Source organism: Anas acuta, chromosome Z (genome assembly GCF_963932015.1).
Source record: "Anas acuta chromosome Z, bAnaAcu1.1, whole genome shotgun sequence".
Taxonomy (NCBI): Eukaryota; Metazoa; Chordata; class Aves; order Anseriformes; family Anatidae; genus Anas; species Anas acuta.
The window spans coordinates 39,770,828-39,798,684 of record NC_089017.1 but is presented as its reverse complement, the minus strand read 5'-3'; the positions used below and the strand labels follow the sequence as shown (position 1 = coordinate 39,798,684).

General features: G+C 40.1%; 1 long non-coding RNA gene across 2 annotated transcripts; it reads right to left on the bottom strand.

Annotated features, from left to right (window-relative positions):
• LOC137847666 (uncharacterized) lies at positions 1–24,675 on the bottom strand. Of its 2 annotated transcripts, none has more exons than XR_011091022.1 (4): positions 24,535–24,675; positions 17,017–17,127; positions 16,135–16,238; positions 1–15,108 (listed from the first exon to the last, which is right to left on the bottom strand). It is a non-coding gene; the product is annotated as an uncharacterized lncRNA (long non-coding RNA). The 2 variants fall into 2 exon arrangements; XR_011091023.1 differs by having other exon boundaries at positions 17,027–17,127.
• Positions 24,676–27,857: the final 3,182 nt, after the last annotated feature.

The window sequence follows — 27,857 nt, the reverse complement described above, 5'->3', positions numbered from 1 at the left end:
TGGCTTTGAAAATATAAGTTGGAATGTCAAACTGAAATATGTCCTGCACTTACAACCATAAATTATACAGCACCATAAATTTACTGGACAACTTACAAATACAGATATTTCCCCTGTCCCAAAGAATTTATATCTAAATCAGGCACGACAAACAGAAGGCATGGCAGAGGACAATAGTTCAAGAGAGGAATGACGAGAAAAGAGTAAACATTGTCTGAAGTGATGGGTTTAAAAGAGAGAGAGAAAAGATGAGTAAAAGGTCTGCTTTTAGGTGTAGGAAAGAGTTTTAATTTTAAACTCAGCTTTGTTCCCCAGAGAAGGACAAAATATACTTCAGGGTGTCTTTGTTTACATGCTTACTGATAAGGTCTCTTGCTGAGTTTTGAAGGTTTGGTTGGAACTTGTTTATGTTTTGATTGTTTATAGATTATTATTCTAAGTATGCTTGCAGAAGGACACTGAATTTACAAGTCACATCTTTTGGCTTAATAACAAAGTTCAAAAGCTTGGAGGTAGCAGCGGGCTTTGTTTTGCTCCGCATTCCCAAAATGGAGGGCCTGTGCCAAGCGTGGAGAGCAGCCATGACTGTGGTGGAGAGCTGACTTCAGAGCAAGGATGGACAGAGTCAACAGCATCTGCACAAAGCTGGCTACACGGGAACCTGGCCAGTGGCAGCCACCTGAACTTAACCTTGTTGAAGTTTCTGGCTGGCAGAAGCAGGGCAGGTACCACCAGGATGCTGGTAGGCCTCAGTGGGTCTGCAGAGAGCAACCATTTCCATTGGTCTCTTGTCCACCAAGGGTGCAAGGAAATGATTTGAGTGAGGGGGTGAATGAAGCTTGTGGTGGGATTAAGTGCTCTGGGCTTCAGAAAGCTGGGCAATACACATTTAGAGCTCCAGGCTGACCAAACTCTAGGTGTAGTGCTTTGGAATAGTCATTTCTCTATATGTGAACTAAAAGCGTGGGGAGTTATCCAACTTTTCATTGTTGATCTTTTCATCCCTCTACAATAATACATGAATTTCCTGTTCTTAATAAATGCTTGGGGCTGGTAAAAAGCCAGAGCTGTTCCTCTACGCTATAGTAGTGGTGTTATAGCCAAGGTATCTCATGGGGGACATAGTTCAACTACAGCAATAAAAGACTAGATTCTGTTGCTCTGACACAGGAGCCTACTGTGGTTTAAGACACCCTTATACACCTGAAACCCTTGTAAAGGACTTATGGGCACTCTGTGACAACCTGGGACAGCATCTGGAGGTAAGGTGTGATACCCCATAGCATCCAAATGCTAGACACCCATATTTAAGTTACTGAATTCTTCACATGGTGTCAAACAAAAGCAAAAGAGGGGTAAAACAAATATATATATATATACACACTGTAATATATGGAACTGAACTGATACTTTACCTTGGTTGTTTCCTGCTTATCATGGGGAAGTGACAAACCTAGATGAATTCCAAGCTACAAAATAGCTTGTTTATCTACTGGCAGGTGGAGTCTGAACTGAACAGTTTGAAAGGGTCTCTTGCCGCATCACCCCCACCTCAGCTTTGCTCTGCTGTAGGTAAAACCAGACTCATTTTGTTGGTCTTGAGTGCTTAGTAAAGTAGTTTATGACGACAGGGGTAGCAAGTTGCCGGAGTTGTACAGACTGGCCTAAGCAGTGTTGGTTGGATGTGTTTCAGAATGGTGCTGCACAGATGCAGAGCAGAACACGTGATAAGACACGGCATGGGGGGCTCTGCCAGCTCATATGATTTGGCAGCAGAGAAATTGCTCATCTCTGCTGTCCGACTGCATTTCATTGGCCAACATCAACATCAAATCTCCCCCCAGCAATTCTTGTTGTTCTTATTCCTTCATAGAAAGACAGCTGTATGCTGCTTCAGCCCACGGAGTGTGCTTGTAATATAGTGGACATTTACCTCTCTTGATGGCAAAAGATAGCCATTGCTACTGATGGTCCAAAATCCTAGTCTGAAGTCTCCATGTGAAGGGCTAGATTTACACTGGTGGATGTGTACACATGCAGATGGTTTACTTCTACCAAGAAAGTCATGCTGGACAATTTTTTGGAGATGTACACGTTTCAGTGATACTTTCAGTGGGACAGCTAAACCATTTGTAGCATGTGTCCTTTTTAAAGATGGCTTTAACTAAGCAACTACCAGTGCACACATGACCTCCAGTTGCAAGTCCAGGCTACCTGCTGAAGGGAAGGAATGTATTTACACTTGGTTGTTGAAATCATTGTTGTCCTGAGTTATTATCTGGCTTAGAGACAGAGGCAACGCTTAAAGCTGTTTTGGTGGTTTGTGTGAGTCTGTATCTTTTTTGTACAGTTTAGGAAGATTAGGAAGGATATGTTGATCTTTCATTACTGCCTGCTGGGGTTGCAAAACAGTCAAATTGCTAGAAGTCATGGGGCAAGAGCAATACAGCCCCATAAGTATGTCTCTGGACAAAACTATGGTTTTCATTTCCTAATTAGTGTATCCAGCTGCTGGTTTACAGAGATGTACCAAGGGGCACCAGAGAAAACCATGGAATAACTGTGCCTTGTAGGAAATTCTTATCCTGGATTGTACAACATTTAAAGATGTATGGGGACCAACTAGATTGCTACTTTCGGGATATGTCAATAATGAAAAGTTATGGTAAATTAGCTTTGCCCATGACAGTGTCAGTGCTGCCTACAAGAAATCCAACATTGGTTGTACCTAGTAATAAGCAGATTAAGGCCACTGCACTCTGTGGAGATGGAATAATGAAAAAACAGGCTCATTCACTAGACTTCCGCTTATGCAGTAGTGTCATGGAAACTGCCTAGAGCTTAACAACTTACCTTCCCAAACTTGAGAGACTTGCTGATATGCAAACTTGCTGATATGCTAAATACTGGTCTATAAGCTTGAATATCTGGGTTTAGCACAACAGTGCTGAATGGGGCTATCAGGACAGTACTTGATCTCCTGTACATGCTAGCAAATGAACTGCATCCATTTGGTCACAACTGTAACATGATGCTGTCCCCACTTACACTACTTAAAAATATGCAGCTTGTTTGTATGAGAAAACTTTGTGGCAATGGGGTCACAAATTTACACAAATTTGTCAGGAAGTAGCTGGAATACATACATTAAATTTCATAATTTTGATTAAGTTGCTCATATTAAAAAAACATCAAGTTTATACAATGCTGCCATCTATACATACTATGTTAGTTACATGTTGTAGGCATAATATATCACATGCACTAATTTATTTGAAAGTTCTGCAGATATAATACACAAATATTGAAACAATCTTTGTTTTCAATACTACCACAGTAATCAAACCCCATCAGACATTGGATTGATGGGAGTATTTCAGCATTTTGTTCTGTTTTGGAATAAGCTTTGTTTGAAACCATTGGAATTTCCTTTATAACAGAAATCCCAATTCCCAGCCATTTTTGTTCCCATTGTTCCTGTATCCCAGATCCCAGCACCCAGAGGCTAAGCTGCTTTTCCAGTGCATGTCCCCATTCCACCTCCCCATCCCCACAAGTCCTGCTGCGTGGAGTCTCACAGACTCTCTTTTTGAGAGAGAAACAGCCTCTGCAGACAGCACATGCACAAAGCCCACTGTTTGGAGCACAATTGTATTGTATAAGGTTCTTGTGCCTAGGGCTCTTTGTAGGAGAATCTCCCACAGCACTAACATTTACCATCTGGTGCTGTTTACCCCAAGGAGAGGCCGGGTGGACTACATTACCCAGAATGCTTGACAGGGGAGTTAATGAGTGGCAAATGAGCGAAAAATAAATCGTGCTCAATCACGGTGTTTTTCAGAGTCATATTCTTTTTCTTGCATAAAAGCTGCTGGTGAAAGGTACACAATGGATCATGGTGACAAAATAAATGCCAGACACAGGTTGCACTTAGATTCATCTCAATGACAAGGGAAAATTCAGACCCAGTCTTTCTGTTCAGATCCATCTCCCCAGTCATCACAGTGGAAAACTTACCTTTGCTGAATTCTGATGAAAATGTTGAAAAAGTCACATTCATTGTAAAATTCTATTAAAAAAAAAAAAAAAAAAGCCCAAGTTCTATAAATAAAATACCCAATGAGATAACCAAAGGAGGGCACTAGGATAGTGGGGAGTAGTGGTTTAACACAGACAACTCTCCAGATGCTGTAACAAGACCCCCATAATGATTTCATCACAGGCACAGCTGGAGAGATGCCAAACATCCTCACTACATGTAACTGGAGCAGGTGACAGTGAATCTCTGGTTCTTCCCTAAGTTGCCACACCACTGAAAACTTGGCATTTGCACCCTCTACTACCAGCTCTTTCAGATCAGAGTGCTGCTGCTTTCAATGCTGACAGCAGGCATCCAATTTCAGAGATGGATCACTATACTTAAAAAAAAAAAAAAAAAAAAAAAAAGCTTCCTTGAAGTTTACGATGGTGGAGATGTCACATAACATTTGGCTTTTGATGTGATGCAGTGTAAATGCTGTAATCATATTTACAAGACATGATTGATAACATGCTGCACACTAACTCTTTCCTTTAAACTTTCCTGTAAAACACACTCATCTGCCATTTCCCAATCTCAACTACTCAAGTATCCAAATGAAAAAAAGAGAAAAAAATAAAAATTAAATAGGTTCAAACAGGGCAAGTAGGCCCTGAATAGGACCTACTTCAGGAGCAGGAGATGAAAGTTAGCTCCAAATTTGAGTTTGCTGAATTGCTATGCTCTTCCTTTATAAGTCTGTGCAAATAATATTTTTGTTTGTTTCACTGTACCTAGACTCACATCCCACATAAGACTAATGTGAGTGCCCAATGAATAGTAATCCCACAGCAAAACTATTCACTTTATTATAATTTCATTGACATTTTTTTTCAGTAGTTCAATGCCACTGATAGAGCAGGCCACTCCTGAGTTCCTCTGCTGTACCAAGATGTATGGGAGAAGCTGTGGAGGAGGCTGTGGACTTCCTGAGCTGCTTCTCTGCCTTAAAGCATTCCCCCCTTAGCTGCTCAGCACTCCAAACAACAGAAATCACACACATGCTGGTTAACACAGACAACTTTGCTGGCAGGGACATAGTGAACACTGTTACTGTTCTGTCCCCAGAGCTGGGAGGTGATAAGCTCCAACGCAGGGCAGTCACAAATGCCTGGCAGGTACTAAAGGCTTAGATACTAAAGGCTTTCACTGAAGCCTCAACCACTTCAGCCTCTGTGTGGATAGCAAAATTTTACACTGAGTCAATCAGTTGTGCTCACACAATGTGCCTGAACTCCTCTTTAACATCCACAAAGGCAAACTGTGACTCCTGTAGAAGAAGATGACAGTAAGCAGATCACACAACAGGAAAGGAATTAAATTCTTGATATCAGATTTGATGGGACAATTCAACCATCAGTAAAAAATGCAAATGCATCATAGTAAAGGAAGATCACCATGAACAATCCAGCTGGAATAGCTGACAGGTCTCAATATACATTTGTGCTGTACTAGACTTCACAAGATTCTGAGATTAAGGCTACCAAGTAACATATATATACGTGTATATGTTAGTATATATATATGTGTTACATATATGTATGTAACATACATATACCTATATATAACAAACAAACAACAGAAGAACCCCACCACAACTCTCCAGTTACAGAAAAATCAAATTCAATTTTTTTGTGTCATGTTGAAATATATTATTTTGCTATAGCATATTTGAATCACAGTCAAGAATACCTAAAATATATGGCAAGCCTTTGGGCAAATAGGACACGAGGTTAAAGTTGCTGCAAAATCATCATTCCCAGGAGTCTGGCATGTGGTAAAAGTTGTGCTGGAATCATTTAAGACATCAGATTATCTCGTGTAGTAGTGGGAGACACTTTGAATGGTGGAAGGACATCCAATCCTCCAGATGTTCAGATAACAAATGTTTTCAAGGCACTTTGAAGATGAAGCACATAAATAGAAGGTTTCATTATTAGATATTAAGAAGAGTAATAAAAATAAATACAGTTCAAACTAAAGAACATCTGAAGGCTCTTTTATGAGACACAACATAGGGGTCTTTTCAAAGTAATGATTTATTTTTTCACATTACTCCTTTTCATTAGCAGAGTTCAGAAATTAGTTTGACAATTTCTGTTTCATTCGATCCAGCAGTGTCAAACATTTTTGCCAAAGAAAGACACAACTACTCAGACAGCATAAAGAAGCTTGTAAAAAGCTACTAGACAGAGCTCACTCAACCACTAGCAGCACTGATTGGATCCAGAGCCACAATAAAAATGGATAGACAATATATGCCCTTACCTTAAACCATCTCAAATACCACACAAAGGAAGGGGGGCGGGGGAGAAGTAGCATGAGAGAGTACTGTAGAAAACCAAAATGAAAGCCATTCACCCAACATCTCAATTTTGAACAGTTGTGCAAAAACATCTGGAAGTTGCAAATCCTGAAGAACCCAGCAGCCCTCTAGTCTCCTGTTTCACCTAAAGACATCATTTTGGTCTCTATGAACTACAGACCAGGAACAGAAAGATGCATCACACATCAAATAAGGAGCATGCACAAGCTAGAGATTTGTTGGCTTCATTACAAATCAATCCATTTTCTGCGTGATGGATGAGAAATGTCCTACAGGTCTGTCTGTGAGAGTATTCCTTTTATTATATGGATAGTGGTAGGAAGGGAAGCTTACAACCTCAGGCTTACGTCCTTAGTGTGATCTTTCAGTCACATCCTTATGGTTATTTTAAATGCATACTGCCTCCAGTCAACCTTCTGCTTCTCCAGTGATGATTATATGTAGCAACAATTTTGATGGATATATCTTCAAGAAGGGAAATTCCAGCGAGATCGTAGAAGTGCCTTTGAAGTAAGAAGTACACTGATAGCCATTAAAATTTATGAGGTTTCCTTTACTGGTAGAAGAGAAAGCTCTGTGGTATTCGATAGACCTAAAGCGAAGCATACTGCAAATTTAAGCACCACTTACAAGAAAAGATGAGAAAGCAACTCATAGTGTGTTAGGAAAAGCATGTAATATTTCATACACAGTATGAGAGGATTTTTTGTAAATGCTAGTATCATCGGAGAAGTCATTTCACTGAAATACTGGAAAGGACATCCTCAGAAAGAAGGATAGGGCAGGGAGTAGGGAAGCTGGAAACAAAGCAGAAGTTAAATAACTGGATCAGCAAATGACTGTTTACAGAACTGAAAACCAAAACATATAAGGACCGTACAAGACTATAAAATGCAAAGCTCTTGATTTTCCTTGTGATTTTGGAGGGAGGGAGGATGTGTTTGTGGACAATTAAATACTTATTCCCATGTTTTAGATATAAAAGATGACATGACTTAGAAAACCCACAGACAATTTTCTAGTAAAAGAGAAGACTATGAATATAAGAAATATTTTAGGATCCTCCAGTTAGTCTTAAGGACTGTAAAGCAATGCTGTTGGTGATGGCAATATTTTGTATGCATGGTGCACACATGTAGAACTAAAAATACACAATGAAGTTGCAGATTCAATTCTTTAAAATGAAGAACACCAGAACTTCCAACACCCATAAAATCTTCTTTGGGTGCACTTGTGTGTGTGCCTCAGGGAATGGTGAGGCACACAGTTTGTCCCATCCCCATTGTTCTGCATGCGCCTTTTGCACAGTTCAGACACAACTTTGAAGAAAGAATTGCTAATTTGCTTGCAGGTCTCTCTGTTTACTTCTTATTATAATACTTGAATGCTTCACAGACTGTGTTTACAAGAAGCCTCTGAAATGAGGGACTGTTATAAAAGATGGGAATTGAAGCATAGGCAGATTAATGTCCAAAGGAACCTCCCGTCTGTTTTGGGTGCCTAAACTGAAGGTCCTATATTTTTTTTATTTAATTTTATTTAGTTTTTAGCACTAGCAGGCACTTAACACTTTCCAGACACCACTTCCATTGACTTCCATGGCTATTGCAAGTGCTCTGCAGTTCTGCAAACAAGACCCCTGCACAGGGCAAGCAATTACCTGTTGAATTCTTGGCAATACACTGCAGATGAAATGTGTCAGAGAGAGAGAATTCAGTTGTTAGTGGAGGCATTTCACAACCCTAGCTCAGCTTGATTCAGTAAATACCTTCCAGTTTTCTTAACAATGAAAGCTAAAAAAAGATAACAATGTCCTTCATTAAACAGTCCTGTCCCTTGTGCTATGCATTCAGCGTGCTGAATAGACCCACTCAGACTGTTACCAGAAACAGTCCCCCCTGCAAACTGAAAGTAGCATTTTTCTCCTATTATTCCAATGAGTTCCTTCCTTTTCTTGGAGAATTTCTTGTATTCTTCACTGTAGAAAAAGAATCCAGTCATGAAAGCTGAAGCCTATACTGGAGTTCCTATTGGAAATCCTATTCAGCAATTTCAAACCTAAGCAAAGTAGGGGGATGGAGTTGGAAAAAACAAATCCAGCATCAATCTATGTATTCTAGTTTCAAGGAAAAAAAAAAAAAAGAAGAAGAAAAAGGTTTACTGGAAATCCGTTTTCTTGGTTTTGACAGTGTTTACAGATGAGTAAGAATGGATGATGGGAATGCCTCCTCTCATATCTCATGTTCTTGATACAACAAAATAATATGGAAAAATCATATGGGAACAGTTGGCTTTTGGATAGCAAGATTTGCTAATTATAATGAACATCTGAAGGCTATCTATGCATATGGTATTCTGGCCAATCTTGAAAGTGTAAAACACGGTGAAAGCTGTTTTAAGTTCTTGTATGCTTAGTGCCTTAACATAAAACAAATGAAATCCAATGGTTGTGAAAGAAACTAATGGTCCCTTCCAGCTTTACACTTCATGAATCTATGAAAAAGACATTAGAAAGTTACAGAGGCATTACTATGATTAACATAAAAATTCCCCCCTTTAGTTGCATAGAAATATGTGGTTAATTCTTTCAGAGACTTGTGGTTCAGCAGCTTCACAGGATTCTGATGTTGCTTGGAGCATAAAAGAACTGTATTTCACAAGAACAATAATCTGAAAATATAAATTAGCTACTCTAACTTGTTTTCAGCTAAAGGCAGTGACAAACAACAGTTTGTGTATATGAGTCAATCCATTTGCCATCATACGCTATGGTACAGACAACGTGGAGTCATGTTACACCTTGCACCATCATATCAGAATATGCCATAAAACAACTTTCCAGTTCCTTCAGTCTTGCTGTCTCCTGCTTCCACTGGCAAGCCATAACCAATATTTGCCAGTTGGACGATAGCTGGAAATGACTATCATTAACAGCTGGTGCCATAAACAACCACATTTCTCTGTCGTTCTTAGCATAAGACCTTTACATGTACTTCTAGAACAAGATTTAGAAGTTGGCTGTTTGCAATGGCAGAAAATCATTTCCTACCCAGCAGCCCTTAGTACCTGATAACTTCCTCTGTTACCATGAGCACAGTTACATTCTGCTGATGTGAAAGATCAAAACGCAAAGACAGGAAAGACCTTCCACCACATGATAAGCCTCTACTCCATACAAGAAAATCACACATTCACCTTACAGGCAAAGGTGAAACCTCTTTAGAAATCATGTGCTTTTTGGACTTCCCAGAAATTTTGATCCAACTCTGACATACCTGAAACCAAAGCTCCCTTTTTATTTAGGCAGGAATCTCCCCCACCTCTCTCCCTCCCTCCCCCCTTTTTTCCCTAAACCCTCAGGCATTCTGGGACATATTCAATGACACTGCATGCCTGCTACAGCCTCCAAATTCAAGAGAATAATGGGTGATTCAAACCAAAGCTCAGGGGTGGGGGTGGTGAGAGAAATTCAGCACCTAATTTAGGCTCCATAGTAGACAGTCTGCATATCCCGTACTTCAGCAGATCAGATGAATACCCTTTTGCTACCCTCTGCCAACAAATGCAGCACTCCTGTGCTCCACAACAGAGAGCCTTATGCCTAATTTTCTTTCAATTACTTGTGACCTTTTCAGTAGTAATATCCAAGGGAAAAAGGATTTCCCCTGTTAAAACTGCTCAGAGCATTATTATTATTATTATTATTATTATTATTATTATTTGCAAATTCATCCCTCTAGTGTGCCTTTGATAGCCTGGCTGCAAAGTTAAAGCAACCACTGAGGTTGTATCAAGCCTTGCTTTATCTCTCATTTTATAACACAGTAATCATTGTTGTGTCATTGTCGTAGCTGTAGAATTGCTACAACATTTTCAGCCTGTTCTGTGTTGTCACCTGCAAGCTGATGAATCCAAAATACCCTGGCATTGTCTTCCTGAAAGGCTAGCACTGACCTGCATATTTTTTGAATTTGTCCCCGTTTCTAGCAGTTTCTTCAAGGTTGCTTTGAACGAATAAGCATTTGCATTGTGAGGCTGTTTCCCACAACAAAAGGACACAGTCCTTGAATGTGGTCTTTGTGCTTTCTCTTTGACCCCAGTTATTTGTTGCACAGATGACATGTAGCTGTTGCAGTTCCCTGGCATCTTTAGTTACCATCTCCCCTAATCCAGTAATTTCTAGTACATATTTTAGGGCCAAAACAGCCAACAGCTACTTCTTGATTGCCTCCTTTTGCACACCACACACTAACCAAGCCTGCAAAATAACACTGAAACTCTGCAGCTCTGCATAGCTCCTTTAATTTTCTTAATTGAATCAGTTGAATTCCTTTTTTTAATTTTTATTCTGTTTAGAGACATTAAACAAACAAACAAACAAAACCCACTAAAAATACATAGAGACTACACAGATTCCCCATGATTCCCCACAACTGTGTTTAGTAAATACACATCCTCCTGAAGACCAGTTTTGTACAAGCTACCTTTTCTGGCTTCTGAAGCAGCACACAGCAAGTATCAATAGTTGTTCAGATGATTTTTAAAGTTCTCACCAAATGCTTATATGTTGCTACATTATGTTTCAGTGTTTTAACTTGATAACTCCTTGAATTTTCTGAGGAGTACATATAAATTTTGACAAAACTACAGGTCAAATTTGGGTATTTTGATGACATACCTTACAGAATACCAGCACAGAGAAGGAATTAGAGGAAATGTTTCCATGGGAGACAGGCATGCTGGAGTGGTGGATTTTTTCCACAGAAGACTGGAAGCCTAGTCCTCCTGAACTCTAAATGAGTTTTGCTGTAGACTCTAGCTAGACATCAGGATTACTACAGCATTTGACTTCTGCTGTTTTGCTAGGAAAAAAAAAAAAAAAAAAAAAAAAAAAGCTGAACAGAAGCAAATCCTGTGACAGATGTACAACCTACCAGTGAGATCTTGACATTTTGTCACACCTGGTAACATTTGCATATATGTTTAAACGGTGCAAGGGACTGCATGGGAGAATTTGGTCAAGAAGTATGTTAACTTAAATGTTAAAATAGCATTTGACATCAAGATAGTCCCTAGGTGAGGCTCCTTCCTACACTGAAAGCTCTTGACATTCACCCTAAAGAGAAAGGAAGAAGTTAACAAACATATTCTATGGTTATCATATTAGTAGGCACAGAGGAATTACAAATTCAGGCTCAAAGTGTAATAGTAAATGGGGTTACATCAAGCTGGTGGCCAGTCACTAGTGGATTCCCCAGGGCTCCATTTTAGGGACAGTTCTCTTAATGATTTGTCCTGGTTTCAGTTAGGACAGAGTTAATTTTCTTCCTAGTAGCTGGAAGGGTGCTAAGTTTTGGTTTACGATGAGAAGAGTGCTGATAACACGCTGATGTTTTAATTGTTACAGAGCAGTGCTTACACCAAGCCAAGGACATTTCAGCTTTTCACTCTGTCCTGCCAGTGGGCAGGCTGGGGGTGCAGCAAGAGCTGGGAGGGGACAGACCCAGGACAGCTGACCCAAAATGGCCAAAGGGGTATTCCATACCATGTGGGGTCATGCTGAACAATATATAGGGGTGGCTAGCCACAGGGAGGAGGGCCGGACTGCTCGGGGTTAGGCTGGGCATCAGTCAGCAGGTGGTGAGCAATTGCGTTGTGCATCACTTGTTTTGTACACATTATTATTAGTAGTACTATTATCATCATTATTGTTATTATTATTATTGTTGTTATTATTATTTTCCTATCTTAATAAACTGTCTTTATCTCAACTCACAGGCTTCACTTTCCCATTTCTCTCCCCCATCCTAGAGAGGGAGGTGGGAGGGTGAGCTAACGGCTGTGTGGTGTTTAGCTGCCGGCCGGGTTAAACCACAGCCTGATTCCATAGATTACTTGGATGCTGGCAGGACTTGAAGGTATACTGATTAAGTCCGCATATGGTACCAAATTTGGAGGAGCTGTTGATTCCATTGAGGCTACCCTCAATAAGGCCTCCTCAACGAGAGGCCTCACAGAGAGGTCTGGACAAATTGAAGAGCTGGACGATCACCAGCAATATGAAGTTTAGCAAGAGCAAGTGCTGGATTCTGCGCTTGGGAAGGGATAACCCGGAGTGTATGTACAGGCTGGGAGATGAGAGGCTGGAGAGCAGCCCCACAGAAAGGGATCTGGGGGTTTTGGTCGACAGCAAGCTGAACATGAGCCAGCAGTGTGCCCTGGAAGCCAAGAGGGCCAGCCGTAACCCAAGGAGCATCAGGCACGGCACTGCCTGTCCCAGCTGGGCAGGGACTTGATTGTCCTGCTCTATTCTGCGCTGGTGTGGCCTCACATTGAGTACTGTGTGCAGTTTTGGACAACACAGTGTAAGAAGGACATAAAACTCTTAAAGAGTGTCCAAAAGAGGATAACAAAGATGGTGAAGGGTCTGGAGGGCAAGACGTATGAGGAGCAGCTGAGGTCCCTTGGTTTGTCCAGCCCCGAGCAGAGCAGGCTGAGGGGAGGCCTCATGGCGGCCTGCAGCTCCCTCACAAGGGGAGCGGAGGGGCAGGCGCTGAGCTCTGCTCTCTGGGGACAGTGACAGGACCTGAGGGAACGGCATGGAGCTGGGACAGGGGAGGGTCAGGCTGGGGGTTAGGGAAAGGGTCTGCACCCAGAGGGGGGTCAGGCACTGGGACAGGCTTCCCAGGGCAGTGGTCACAGCACCGAGCTGCTGGTGTTCAAGAAGCATTTGGACAATGCTTGCAGACATCTCAGGTCTGATTTTTGGGTGGTCCTGTGCAGAATGAGGATCTGGATTCAATGGTCCTTGTGGGTCCTTTCCAACTCAGGATATTCTATGTTTCTATTAAATTAGTTTCGGTTGAGGTCCAGCAAGCCAACCTCGCTCCAGGTGGAAAACTGCTAATAGGATGGTAATGGAGATACCATGAGATGAGATATTTCAACTCTGAGGCCATTAGAACTGGAGATTATGGGCTAGGATAGAGCTGAGGATCTGGAGGATGTATGCTGCTGGTGTTGCATAAAGTCTACAGATGAGCTGGAACAGTAACTCAGGCCTCCAAAAGCACCAAGATGCCTGCTACGCAGTCAAGTTACAGAAAAGCATACTGAAACATTAGAAAACTGTGCGCTTAATATTGAAGAAAGCTACAACATTCCCTGAAAGCAGTTACTGCTTATAAAACTTTATCAACTCTCAGCAGAAAACACTCAGCCTTTCTGTTTAGTGTTTTTCTCAGATTTAATACATGTATCCTGAAAGAAATAAAAAGGTGGAGTTTGGGAACGAAGCAGAGAATACAGCAAATGCAAGAAGAGAAGCACAAATCAGAAAAAGACAAGGAAAATATGCTTCTTTCTGGGGATTTCAAAGTTCATGGTCCATTTGTTTGTTTGTTTGCTTACACAATACAGTTACGCTTCTCACTGACCAGGACAGGAGTTATGAGAAGAACCCTCAGCATTTAGGAGCTTTTAAATTACAAATAAAAGTTATACATAAAAACGCTGTATTCTCTTCTCTGCATTTCTTTCTCTCACACCCTTCTGGCACATTTTCCTCAGAGCTTCTCACTTCAGTGGCTGAGAGGTGTTTATTGCCAGGATCTTCTACCCTTATTTCTTCAAGCAGAAGAAACATACCTTACACCTATTGCCCAGACAGAAAGAAAATCATGGAAGTGAAAAAAGTGTTTCCAAAGAGCTACAAAGCCTCACTACTTAAAAGCCTTGCAAAATAGAAACAAATTACCTGGCAAGAAAGATTGAAGATCAGGCTGTAATGCTTAAAATCCCTGTGTTACTGCTTCAGCCCGTGTATAAGTTATCCCTCTAGAGGCCAGCAAAGTATCAAAAAACAGTTACTGTGAACTAGACCATAATACCACTGTAGAACCAACTCTTACCCAAATTATTAACATTTAAAACTTCTTCCAGCTGTCCAAAGGCTGCCTTTTGTACTCAGACTGAACTGTCTCACAATTATAGTAAATATAAAAAGCATGCCATAGTATTATCTTTATCGTGATCTAAATTCTGTGGAGTCATAGATGTTAGAAATACAGAATACTCACTAAAAAAGATATATTACCCTCATTCATATGGGAAGATTTGCTCAGTTAAGAAGCATGTTTGAGATTACTGCATACATAGGAAAAAACGTGTGTATTGTGTATAGAGCCAGGAATAGGACTCTGCTGTACTCTGGCATTGATTTGGTGTCTCTGAACTTTGTGCCTTAGTTTTACTATTTGTAAAGTAGATAGTGTAATAGTTAAAATGCACAATGGACGTGGGAGAAACATGTCCTGCCTCACAGAAGTGATACAAAGATTAATTACTGTAATCAATACACAGAATAGCCTCAACAAAAAGTGCAATGGGAATGCAAAGCAATGTGAGATTTGGCAAAAGAAGCAGGTATACTCATGCCTTAGTTTTCAGGAAGTACATTTTCTTCTAACCAGCATGCTGATCTAACGCTTTCATTTAGAGTGGGTTTTACTTAAAGGCTTGTTCTTGCAGCCCTCACACAGCCACATTCCCACAGAAGTTTGCTTGAGGAAGGCCTTGAGATTCAGCTTTGTATGTTTTGTCTTGGTGCCAGGAAACATTATCCTCTTAATTAGCAGGTCCATTTCTTTGATAAGTGTTCAAGTGGCTTCGCTGCAATTTCATCTCTTCAGTTGTCATCCAGCACCTGGGAGGTAAGGAAAAAGGAAGCAAGCACTGAATTTTTCCATCCTTTCTAAAAAGTGATATTTCTGGGACACTGTTCTTGGGTGGGTGGGCGGATGGATGGATGGATAGACAGACGGAAAAGGGAGTTTCCTTTATGGGATTCCAATAATTGGTATGTGGTTTACATTCCATTCATCTGAAGGTCTCTGATTTTAATCAGAAACAGGCTTGGGCTACTAAACTACCTCTAGTGTTCAAAACATGCCCTGCTTTCAGCTAGTGACTTTTCTCACATGCATCTTTTCTCTGACACCCACAGGCCCCAAAGAGTAATGTGGTCATTTACCACCAAGAACTCAGTGTCAGGTCCCATAATAGGAGCCAGTTCAGAGCCCTCTTCTAGGCAGAGGTTTTCTGATTGCTAGCTTCACAAGTAGAAGCACTTTATAGTGTGGTATTTGAAATTGGCATTGATTTCATTAAGAGTTGGGTTTTTTTCTTTGCTTTTCCTAGGCTCATCCAACTCTGGGAAAGCCTTGTCTGGACAGTGTCATGGAGGTCTGGCAGCAGAGCTTGGTCTTAGTAGCCAGACACTAATGCAGACAACTGCCGAGAAAAGTCCCATATTCGGCAGCTGGACTTGCTGTGCATTAAGCACAAATGAATGAGGGGCTAACACCTTGTCCAGAACTAGTCAGACTAAATAAACAACAACATAAGATGAATTTCAGCTTTGGGGCTGGTGAAAATGTGGAGAACTTCAACATAACTGCTGTTATCCAAGGCCAGGGAAAACACGTAATGACTTTTATACCACACTGGTGTACTATTATTCAGAACTCTCTTTGGAGCATTTGTGATTGGCCTGCAGAAAAAAACTAAAACTTTCTTCCAATCCCACCTTTCCCCATCAGCTAAGCTGTCTATTTCTCCAGATTCATTTACCCTTAAGTTTTAATTAGATATACCCCAACACGTCTTTTCTGTACCTACATTGACTAAGCTCTCTAGATTGTAACTGCACACACTGTGAAGATTTCCGTACCATCATCCTTGACTGTACAAAGTGCTTCATGTCTCCTCTCGTGTGCCCACTGTTTGGGCAGTCAACCAATCCAGTGGAAGATCTGATGCAGGATGCTAAACAGCCTAAGAAAAGAAGAAAAGGAAGAAAAGTTCAGGCCTGTGGCAACCTGGGTCCATCACAGGTTGTGTGTGTGCTGTTTACACACCTTTTGCCTCAGTTTCCCATTGGGGTGGAGACAACTAGGGACAGATGCAAATCAGACATCAAACGGAAGGCTAAGCCCACCCTCTCTGTCCCACGTTGCAAGATATGATGGGGGAGGTCAGCAGCACTGGGCTATGGCCACAGATAAGAACTGCACAGCATTGCCAGTGTTTTTCTGGCTCCCTGTATTCTGTGAAGACAACATGCAACATGGCTTTGGCATGCACTGGCATCAGTTTTTGGCATGCAACTAAGAATTGCTAATGTATTGAAGGAAGCAAAAGCATCAAGAACCATTTTCTTCAGCCCTGTGCTTCAATAACCTCTTAACATTCATTTGTCCCCCATTTATTCAGAAAGTGAGCCCCTTGGGACAGTCTTGTTCAATGAACAATACAGTGAGACTCTGACACAGGTTACCAGCAGCCACGTAGCAAACCCTATCAGGCCAAGATTTAACACTGGCAGGTAAGAAGTATTCAAACTTGCCCTTTGGGTTGCAAAGGTCTCAGTAAAATCCTCCAACTATAACCCAATTATTTCCCCTCTCATGCCACAGTGAAACAGAATCTCCCTCCCTGGGCAAAGGCCTTTAGCCCTGTACTCTGCTCTGAGAGGTGTGGGTCTGTCCTGTGCTAATAAGGGCAAGATCATGCTATACACCTGTCGGAGGATGCCTTGATCAAATTACATTACCGTGCTTTACCCTGCATGGTCTTTCACAGATCCTGATCTCTCAGGCTCCAAGATCACTTTGAAAGAGATTCTTCCAGCTTGACTTAACTCAGACAGATAATGAAGTTAATCCTGTAAATACATGGGTCAGACAGTTGGGGCATTAGCTACACTGTTAATTTAGAGTAAATTTATCAAGATCAGTGTTAGTCTACTGGCCTGAAAACAATCTGCAGTACACAGCCCTGTTCTGGCTAAATAATTTCCATTTAGAGGAATAACAATGTTTTGTAAGGCTCCCTGGTGTTGTCTTGTCATTTAGGTTTTTCCCACCCATGATTACTCATTTGCTTCATTAGTATCCTGACTGCTTTCTGGGTTTATTTTATTTTTTTTCTGCCATTAAATAAACCAAAAGTTATTTTGTATACTGAGATTTAACACTGAACTAGTATTTGCTGCAGTAACTCTTTGCTGATGGACATCCATGGTTTTCCAGGTAGCACCGTTTGCTTTTGTTGGACACCAAAACAGCCTGATACAAGGTGTCTTTGGATTCATCTTTTCAAGCATGACTATATTGGGACCACACCACATTTGATTAAGGGAAGGTGAAATCCTGAATAAATCATGGCTAGCACACCCCAGGGGACTCCTAGCGGTACAGCCAGTTCATTTAATCATCCCCCTGTGCTCTCCCTGGACTGATCAGACAGCACCTTTACACATCAAGAACTATAATCCAGCCTTTAAGGTTAATTAAGGTGTGACTGCTTAAACTTCTGCATTTTTTCCCCTTCTCTTCCCTTGGCTGGCCACAACTGTTCAAGTGTTGCTGAAGGTTATTATGTTTAAGTATTAAAAAATGCTTAGCTAAATAAGTTAGCTTATTTGGTTTTGCTGATAGTAGCAGTCCACCCACAGAGCCCTTTCAAATCTCTTCAGTGTTTTGGAAAGTGGATAAGGGACTTATTCAGTGACGTGCAAGTTTTGCCTGAGCCAGGAATGAAGCGTGCATTTCATGAAATGAGAAATAACCTCAGACCACACACACAGTGTAATTTCTGAACTCCAACTCATGCTCTCTTCCCCTCATCCCCACACACACATACACACACTCCTGCTAAAAAACAAGATGATGACTGACATCCCTAAATCCTTTAAGCATTCTTCTACAGCTAACGGCAGAGGGAGGTTTTCAGAGCTTAGGTGGCTCATTATTAGCAACAAGCTGATGAAAAAATGGATTACTACAGTATGCGCATACCATGCCAAAAAGAAATAGTGAAAAGCCTATGCCATCTAAACACAGCTTTCAAGAGGAGAAACTGCTGATGCAAACATCTTAAAGCTATTTTTACTGCATAGGGAGATGACAAGGAGCCCTCCCCACAATTTTGTTAAAGAATAATGTTGGTTCTGTCACTCCTTGTTTAGTTTAGCTAAAATCAGTGAGTGTTTCAAATATTATTTTCCATTATAATCCAGTGAAGTAAAACAGACAGATAGAGTTTATTGCATACAAGAAAACCTCACATCCTTTCCTCTCCCAAGCACAGGAATTATGGTGTATGGTGAGAACAAACTACATGCAGAATAGGCAAAGGGCAAACTTTTCCACAGCTGTTACTCTAGTGCTAAAATATTATCTCCAGAGTTTAATTCCCCAGGGTCTTGAAGCAAGACAGTGTGCTTAACCATTGACACACTGGCCAAACCCTTGCACAGGTCTCCTTAAATATGTCCTACATACTGATCCAAAAGTAGCAGTTTCATTGTGTTCGGCAGGTAAGGAGTTCTCATGCATGAGGATTGCAGCATGGCTGCTGAGCTGCCCCCGTAGGGCTTAAAGAGAGCAAAAGTGCCTACAGACTGACTTCTTCTCATTACTTTATACCTAATCAGAAATACCAGGAACTGTCTCACCCACTGGTATCTGCTCTATCATGGTGACACTGCATAGCTGCTTATGCATACAAATGTATATCTGTACATGTATTTTAAGCACGGCTGTTACTCCCACCAACAGCTAAACTTGCTTAACACTTTCCATTATAGGACCTTGCTTTCAGTTGTTTATAACTTTGCCAAACTCTCAGTGCTCCAGCTGAAATTTTCCATGCTGGGTGTCTGCATCAGGCTGATTTTTTTTTTTCTGTTAAGTTTCAAGTAAAATAGTACAGCTGTTCTGAATATGGGGTTAAAGGAGAGCAATCTCCTTTTTTTCCCCATTCCCTCCCTACCCCTGAAAGCTATCGAGAAGCTATTTTGTCTGTATGCTTTTTAGAGAGATATGGAGGCTGGGAAAATGTGTTTCACTACTGTAAGGCATCAAATTGTCAGGGTCGTGCCTGGTACTAGCTGTCTGAAAATGTCCCAAACCTTGGCCAAGTTATAAATTTCTAAAAACTGTGCTTTGCCCATGCTCCATATAGGTTTCATAGAGAGCAGCACCATTATTTTCTGTATATTCCTCTTCGACAGAAGGAGACCTTAACCTCATACATCTCCTCCATGCCCATCATCAGACCATGTGTGCATCCTTCCCACAGGCCAACTAAGCAGCATCCTCCCAGGTAGAAAAGGATATACAGGGCAGTTTGGGACTTTTTATGCAGTTTCTAGTTCTGGCCCCCAGGAGTTGCTGTGGCACCAGATCTGAAAGCATAGAAATTCTGTTTATGACACCATCAGTATGGTACTGATGCAGTATATTGATGGTACCATTGATGGTACTCATGTAGTATACTTAAGGAAGCTGCTTAACCTGAGAACAAGCAAGAAAGAAATGAAAAAGCAGAGGAGACACGGAAGGACAGGTGCAGTGAGAAAGTAGAAATCAGGGCAGAATGATCCATTGCGTTTTAAATACATAATACAATCTTGCCAGACTGTAGAACAGAAACAATAATTCACAAGTCCCAGCACTCCTTTGTTTTCAGTTAGTATCTGTGACATCTACTAGCATCTATATCCTTTCTTCCTCTAAGTGTTTGGTCCATAGACGAGACTGCAACCTACTAGTTACTGCTATGAGCCATTCCAATTGGACAAATGTCAGAAATTGTGATTCTAAATGTTAATGATGATCCATGTGGGAATCACTCATGTTTGAATTGCTTTTCTTTTTGCTTTTTATTTTTTTTTTCCTTAAAGTTTTCCAAAATCACAGCGTCAAAACCATGGCAGAAATATTAAGGCTAAAAAAACAGTCAAAAGTTAGAAAATGCCAATGTTAAAACTGTTCATGAAAACTTCCATATATGTACCACAGCACAATCTTTAGCAGTATTCTCATTGATACTAACTTCTTTTTTCCCAGGCCATCGCCCTTTTTCTTTGCACAGAACAACATGATCCTGGAAATATGCCTTTATTTCTTTCCCTTTCAGATTTGCAATTCTTCTGTATAAACAGTCCCAGAAGAAAGCCAAGAATGAAGAAATTCCAGTTTGCACCTCCAGTTCAGCTGCAGCCTTTCTGCGGCTGTGAAGAGGCCACAGCTGCACAGTGGCTTCCATCTCAACTCATCCAAATTAAGCTACTGGTGACTATAATCTTTTCTAGCCCTCAGTTAATTCCTGGTTCCTACATGACCAAAACCAAAAGGTGAAACCAGACACATATCACAGACTTCATGTCTGTCATCCTGTAATCCTGCAAGGCTAAAAATGTTCAAGTCTAGAAAGCTCTCTGCAGTAGGTGGAACAGATTCACTACAGCCTCCCAGCAATTCTGAACACTCACTTCTTGCCTCTGAAAGACTGAAGCAACAGAAGACAAGCGGGTGACATGCTTAAAACATAGTAACTAAATTAAAGAGGACTTTGTGTGTTTAAAACCCAGATATCCTGAGTTTAAGAAAAATAATGGTGCTACTCTCTAGGAAACATACATGGAACATGGACAAACCAGTTTTTAGAGGTTGGCCAAAAATAGGCAGGCTTTCAGAAGGCTGGTTCTGTGTATGGCCCTGACAGCCTGATCTCTTGTAGTAGGGAGACCCCTTTTCCCAACCCTCAATATCCCTCCCAAAGCATGCAGACAAAATATTCCCCAATATTCCCTCCAGGTATAAAACTGTTAAATCACAAGTAGTGTATTGTAATCCAGTAATTTGTAAAGTGCAACTACAAAACTGTGTGGGGCAGGCAGAGGCAAGAGGAGCTCATACAATTTCTGCATGTAGAAGGACTAAGGCAAGTTCAAATCTGCATCTACTGTGGGGGTGTAGGTACCAAAGCACAAAAGAGATGTTCTAAGAAAGCAGCTTTCTCGGAGGTACGTAAATTATATTCCCAATTAGACCACAGTATGGATTTATTTTCGTTGTCATTGAATTATGAACCAGGACAACTCGGAACTGCTGTAACTTCCACCAGAGCCTTAATCACAGAGAGGCCAGCACTGCCTACAGTTGTGAGCATTTACTTCAAACAACATAAATATACATCTGGTATTTGTTTTTAAAGCAATTGGCATAGAATGATTTTCAGGGTGATACAGGAGATCATGTTTACATGAGCGTCCACTTGATGGAAACAACTTAGTATCAAACCATAGAGGAAGAAAATCCCTTTAGTATAAACAGTTCTAGTGAAGTAAAACACAGATTCATTCTGAGTTGAGCTGGTATTCATTTAGCATCTGAACTATCCATGCTGCTTTGCCATTGTCTTTAATGAGAGCAATGTTAGGGATTGCTAACGTTAATATTAAACATATTACCAATACTTAGCCATTGGTACATGTTACTATACACTGATGCAAATTCTAATGTAATTTTTCTCTGTGTATGCATTTTCAGAAAACGGTGCTTTAGTGCAGCAGGCCTGCTCATGTTCCAGTTTGTATAGATCACTATGTGCACAATCTCAGTTGAACACAAGGTCAGAATGTGACCACTTGATTCCATCCTCTCAACTCAAGCAAACACAAATAACTCTTAAGTATCATGCATATAGGGAATACCTACATCAAGTTACTTCTTTCATTTCGGAATAGTCTTCACTTGGTCTTTGGAAAAAATGCAATTTAGGCTTTTGGATGCCAATTCAACAAAGGTTAGGATGTCAGCTGAACAACTCTGAAGCCCACCAATCTGTGCAGACCCATTTTCCTCTTTTAGAATTAGTGTCTTCTGTGCACAATCATATACAAGATACAGGTTCAATTACTATCACAAGGATGATCCTACGGTCCACACATGTTCTACAGCAAAAAGGGCATAACATCTTAAATGTTCTGAATCTCTGTGTACCTCTCACTTGCACAATCTAGGAGTACAATTAATATCTCAGAAATTGAATGGTCTGAGTTACGTTGAGCCAGTTACCTGTTTTTTAGGTGCACTATTCAGGAAGGTAGATCCTGGCATGAAGTCTACTTAGATGGTCATTACTTTTATCCATAGGATGCACTGAATCAAGATGTATGGAATTGTGGAATGTAAGGAGAGCAAGTTTTCATAAGAATATTACCTCATTTGTTGCATAAGCTGGAAGGTATGCAGTGAATAAAATATGCAGGGCACTGCTGGAACAGGAAAAGACCTAATAGCAAAGGCAGTTAAATGCTTCCTTGGAAGAACAGAATCTTCTCCTTCTGCTGCAAAGATTCTTAAGCAAGTAACTTAAATAATCTTTCTCATACACGGTAACTGTATTCTCATCTTTGAAGTATCTAGTGATAATTTTTACGTTATGATTATACTGTTAGCCATTTCTCTTATCTAATAATTCATTATTATTAATTATTTCCTATTAATGCTGCTTTCACTCACTGTGCTAAGGCTATGGTGCTGGCGCTGGTTTGCCTTTCAGTGCTTGAAGTCATGACCCGCTAAAGCTGAGCAAATACATCCTTTCAAACTGCCTTTTTGTGTTCATGAAATGTTTGTATGCACACACGGACTTTTTTAAACACATTCATTATTGGAAATTATTCATTCTCCCTCCCCCAGACCTAAAAATGAAATGTGTGTACCACATGGCTATTCCCAAATCCAGTTATAAGCATAGCTCTAATTTGTAAAACATGCTTAAGATCTGAACTGCACTTACAAAACAGACCCAGGACACACACACTGTTTTTAAGTGGGTCTGGTGACAGTTTTGTAAACAGGTTGCTGACAGAGCTGCATTTGTTACTGCAGGCAGGGTCAGATTTCTTGCCATTTCACTGGCATCCTATTCCCCTACCCCCCGTCAAAGAATTCCCACCAAAGCCAAAGGGAACTATTGAAACCTTCTGTCGGGTCAGGGACCCAGAGCCAGAACCATCAGAACCCCATCAGCTACAAGAACAAGGAAACTCCAATAAGGAACAGGAGAAAAAAAAAAAAAAAGAACACAAAACAAACAAACAAAAAACCCATGCAAGCTGCTTTCAGCTGGAAACAAGGTCAAAAAAAAAAAGAAAAAAAGACATCCTTCTCCTCTTGGCTGATTTAATCAGGTGATTTAATCAGGTTAATTGAGATCAGGTGATAACTGCCAGGAAGCCATTTCCTTACGATTGGAAGCTGTTAGAATCTCCCAGTAGTCTGTGCCTCACTGCAATCAAGCAGGAACCTGTGAGTGGAAGCTGCACGAATCTCACTCCACTGAAATCCTAAACATAGAATTCCCCAAAGCCTCCTTCATTTTCAAATCCAAACAAAATGATAGTCACAGATTTCCATTAAGAAAAAAGCTGTTTACTTTTAACATTTGAAGGATATGCCTTCAAAATGTCATCCTTTTTGAATTAGTTCGTCTTTTTAAAATCATACACACATCTTATTCATGACAAAAATATTTTATACACACATCCCTAGGGCACTAAATTGCACTATTTACGGGTTAGGTGATACTCCCTGGTAAAATACGTTAAATTTGCACAGGAAGATACAGAGTAACGTAAATCTTACTTCAAGACATCACCCCGTAGCTCAGCTTAATTACAGATTAAAATAAAAATGCATTTCCACTAATAAGTTAGCAGTACTTGGCATAGATGTGAATAAAACATGCATTTCTATGGAGGTTTTGACATACACATTTTGTCATCTTACAGATGAGAAACAATTTCCTCATTACTTCAGAAATCTGATGACTTCTTTCTTGGGAATTAATTAGCATTTCAGCCTTGTACCTGTACATTTCTACTGAATGAAACCTTCTAAAAGAAAGGAAAGAAGGAAATGTTGACCAAACTCAATATGATCACATCTTCCCCATTATCTATTGATTTACACCATGACTGACAATCTAGTGGTGTTGGAGTGAAATCTCTCCCTAGCACTTTGGTATAAACTAAAATACACATTATTTAGCCCCTTCCAGCTTTCAGATTATTTGAGAAGCTACCAGCCCTTTCATTTTCCCTAAAATATGTCCAGTTATATCCATGTAATTTCTAACAGATATTTGTCTCGCATTCTTAATGACCTCATTAACATTGGCACTCCTCCCTAAGCAACATATTACACAATATTTACTCTTAGAGACTTGTCCTGTTATCTAACCTGTTATCTTTGGTGTGGCTTAAGCCACTCACCTCTTGTCTTTTCACAGTGGAAGTGAAGGCACTATGCCCTTTCTCTGCATCACTTTTATGCATTTGAAGGCCATATTCTTTGTTCCACCAAATCTTCTCCTCTGTACGTTAAGCAGATGCAGTCTGCCTCACTAAGCAGAAGAATCTGTAAAGAAAATCAGTATTAATGCCATCAATCAAAGGACTTAATTTATGCCCTACTTAGTAACATCAACACGAAGGGTCCAGATATTCCCTATCGTACATTGACTTCTTTTAACTGTACATAATTCGAAGGCACAAATAACTAACAGTTTTAAGGCTCCTTTATTTTCTTAGTTGAGATTAAAAAACAAAACAAAATAAAAACAAACAGCTGCTCCAGTTGACTGTCCTGAATTTTATTTTGCATCTTAATGTCATTGTATAATAAAATGCTTACTGCATAGATTCAGGGTTAAAGAAAGAGAAATGATTAGGGAACACATTTATTTTATTCACATTAGTTGTCTATAGAGACCAAGCATCTTACTACTTCATCGTGTACGTTCAGAACTGAGCTCCTTGTTCCAGGTAGCTAAGTCAGATTTCCCAGTTCAGTTTTTAGATGGCTCCAACTTACAACAAGCGCATAACAGTTAACAGACAGAGCAAAGCCTACAACAGCTTCCCATGACCTAAAGTAGAAGCTGCTCCAGATCAAATTTAAGCTTATTTTCCAATGGGCAGTCATCCAGACCACAAAAACCACCACCATTCACAGACTGCTGCTGTGCAGCTTCAGTGTCCAAGGTTTTAAAATTTCATAACATTTACCCTTCACATAAAACAATTTATACAGTATACTCAATGTAAAACCCTATGCTAATACAGCATTAAATTTAAGATGTCAAAGCTTACAGAAATCAAAGATTATGGTTAAGGTTTCCAGAGCAACATGAAGTCTTGGTCTCTTTTGGTTGTGTGTTATGATAAGGTACTCCTTCACACGATATCGTAGTATTGAGAAATGTGACAGACTATGAGGCATATGAGACATGACATTGCTTATCTTATAACCACTTCTCTTAATCTGTGAAAAAGTTTTCATTTGGAGATTTTATTACAGCCAGTGTTTCAGGAGTAAGATGACAAGTTGTGGGTATGTAGCAGTCTTCTTACTCCACACATACTCTATTGTACGTTCTCAAAAACTGACAACATAACCTCTGACTTCTTGAATTATGTGTATTATATCACCTACAGAAACAAAAGAAAGATCCATTAGGTGTTTTCCTTTAAAGCACACCTCCAAAAGTATTACTTTTACACAGATGTATGGAATTACTTTTAGCATTTTGGATGCAGAATATAAAGAACTCTTAGGATCGTGTTCCTTAGCCTCCTGGTAGAATAAATCAGTGTTCCACTGCAGAATTAGTTGGGTAGTGTACAGCCCGTGTACCTCACCTTGCAATCATGACTAGATTAAAAAAAAAAAAAAACACAAACATTATTACACATCCTATTTGGTAACACGTGTTTGATACATGCATCAGAGAAAGGACTTATGGCTGAACCTTCCATCCTCATTTTTAAGTGCCTGAGTCTGCAACCCTACATACCACTAGTGAACTGTTGGTCAAAAAGGAAGTTTAAGAAGTTCAACACAAAAATAATCTTCCCTGAAAGCTGTGAGTGGAAAGTAATAGTATATAAATTTGATGTTCTGAGAAGTGCTAATGTTAGATACTATGATCATATACAGGCACATTTCAATTCCTGTGTAGGAGGGTGAAGTCAAATGCAGAAAACGCATGTAAATATTTGCCTTGGCTGAAAAAGAGCAACCAGATCAAAACGAGCACACAGCAGCTGTCATGCCAAAACTAGAGGAACACAAAACACCCTACATTTAAAGACAGAAATCTGCAGAGAACTCTACATAGCAGAGGTTGAAATGTATTTGGTGCAAAGCTGGGAATGGCATCAGTGCTTTCCTCAAGCATTCACTGCTGTACCCCAGCCTCTTCTTCAGCAGCCCATGCAGTAGAGCCAATAGACATTGATGTGTCCACATCGAGGCCCATCATGTGCCATGATGCCTACTTATGAAACCAGAACACCACCCAGAACATACCCACAGCTGCCCCCCTTCTGCCCTCTTGAAAATAGGCTCAAAGGTTAAATAATGGGATACAACCACGTTATGCACAAATTCCCCTATGCTTCCAGTAGTGACAGGATTGATGGGAATGACTGCACTCAGTCATTTCTTCCTTAAACTGATGATCGTGCACATCGATGAGATAATGGATCATCTTGAGAGAAAGGTCTGACTTGGAAGTGTGTGACTTGAAAGTGGGAAACACGTCTGACAAAACTTCCAACTATCAGCAGAAGCTGAATTTAGGCTGCAATGCCAGTAATATTTAGTGTCAACGGCAAAACTAACTCAGATTAATTTCGTCAACTTTTTTTTTTTAAGCTAACCAAGCCTGAGTTTAGAACAAAAAACCTGACAGTCCATATACACAGTAGTATAACCTTTTTTTTCTTTTTTAAGTGCACATGAAATACCATATCATAGTTTTAAAAAATAAAATAAAAATTAACATTTTTGTTAAAACTTTTAAATAAAATCAGGATACAGTACTTATAAAAGGAAACTTGTTTCATTTGTTAAGCTGAGCAAGAAAGACAGTTTTCAAGTATAAGCCATATTTGTTTTGCATTATTGTACCACCTGTATCTTTTCATACCAAATAGATGTATGAAATGAAGAGACCACGAGTCTCAATTACTGAATGGCAATACATTCTTCCTGAAATTTGCTAAAAGTCAGAATATATTTTATTCCATTTGAAAATAGAAACTTTTTTCCTTACATAGTTCTCAACACCAAAGTGTTCAGACCACATAATCTGACAAAGGCATCACTGAAGCCTATAAAAAAGGTAGAAATGTAGTGACATGAAATTTGACACTTCACATCATTTAACATGCAGCAGATCTCACACTGAAAAAGACAGTGAACAAACTAAAATTGGTGCTCCTTCACATCAACTAAGCCGAGGAACTCACTGCCGCAGGATACTGAAGTTAATTAGAAGCTCCAAAGCTTTGTAGAGAGACTGAGCAAAATCCAATAAAAAAAACAAAACATTGCAGTCTAGAAATCACCCCTGTCTCTGGATGCTCCGAGTCCTCAGTAGCTCAGAAAATACGAAGAGTTGCTTTGTCAAATCCTGTTACCATACTCAGATCCTGCCACAATGTCTGAGGGTAGCAAATGTGCACACGGGGAAAACTGCTTAGCATTGCTACCGACTGTAGGAATATAATCAGGATTCAAGAAAGCAAAG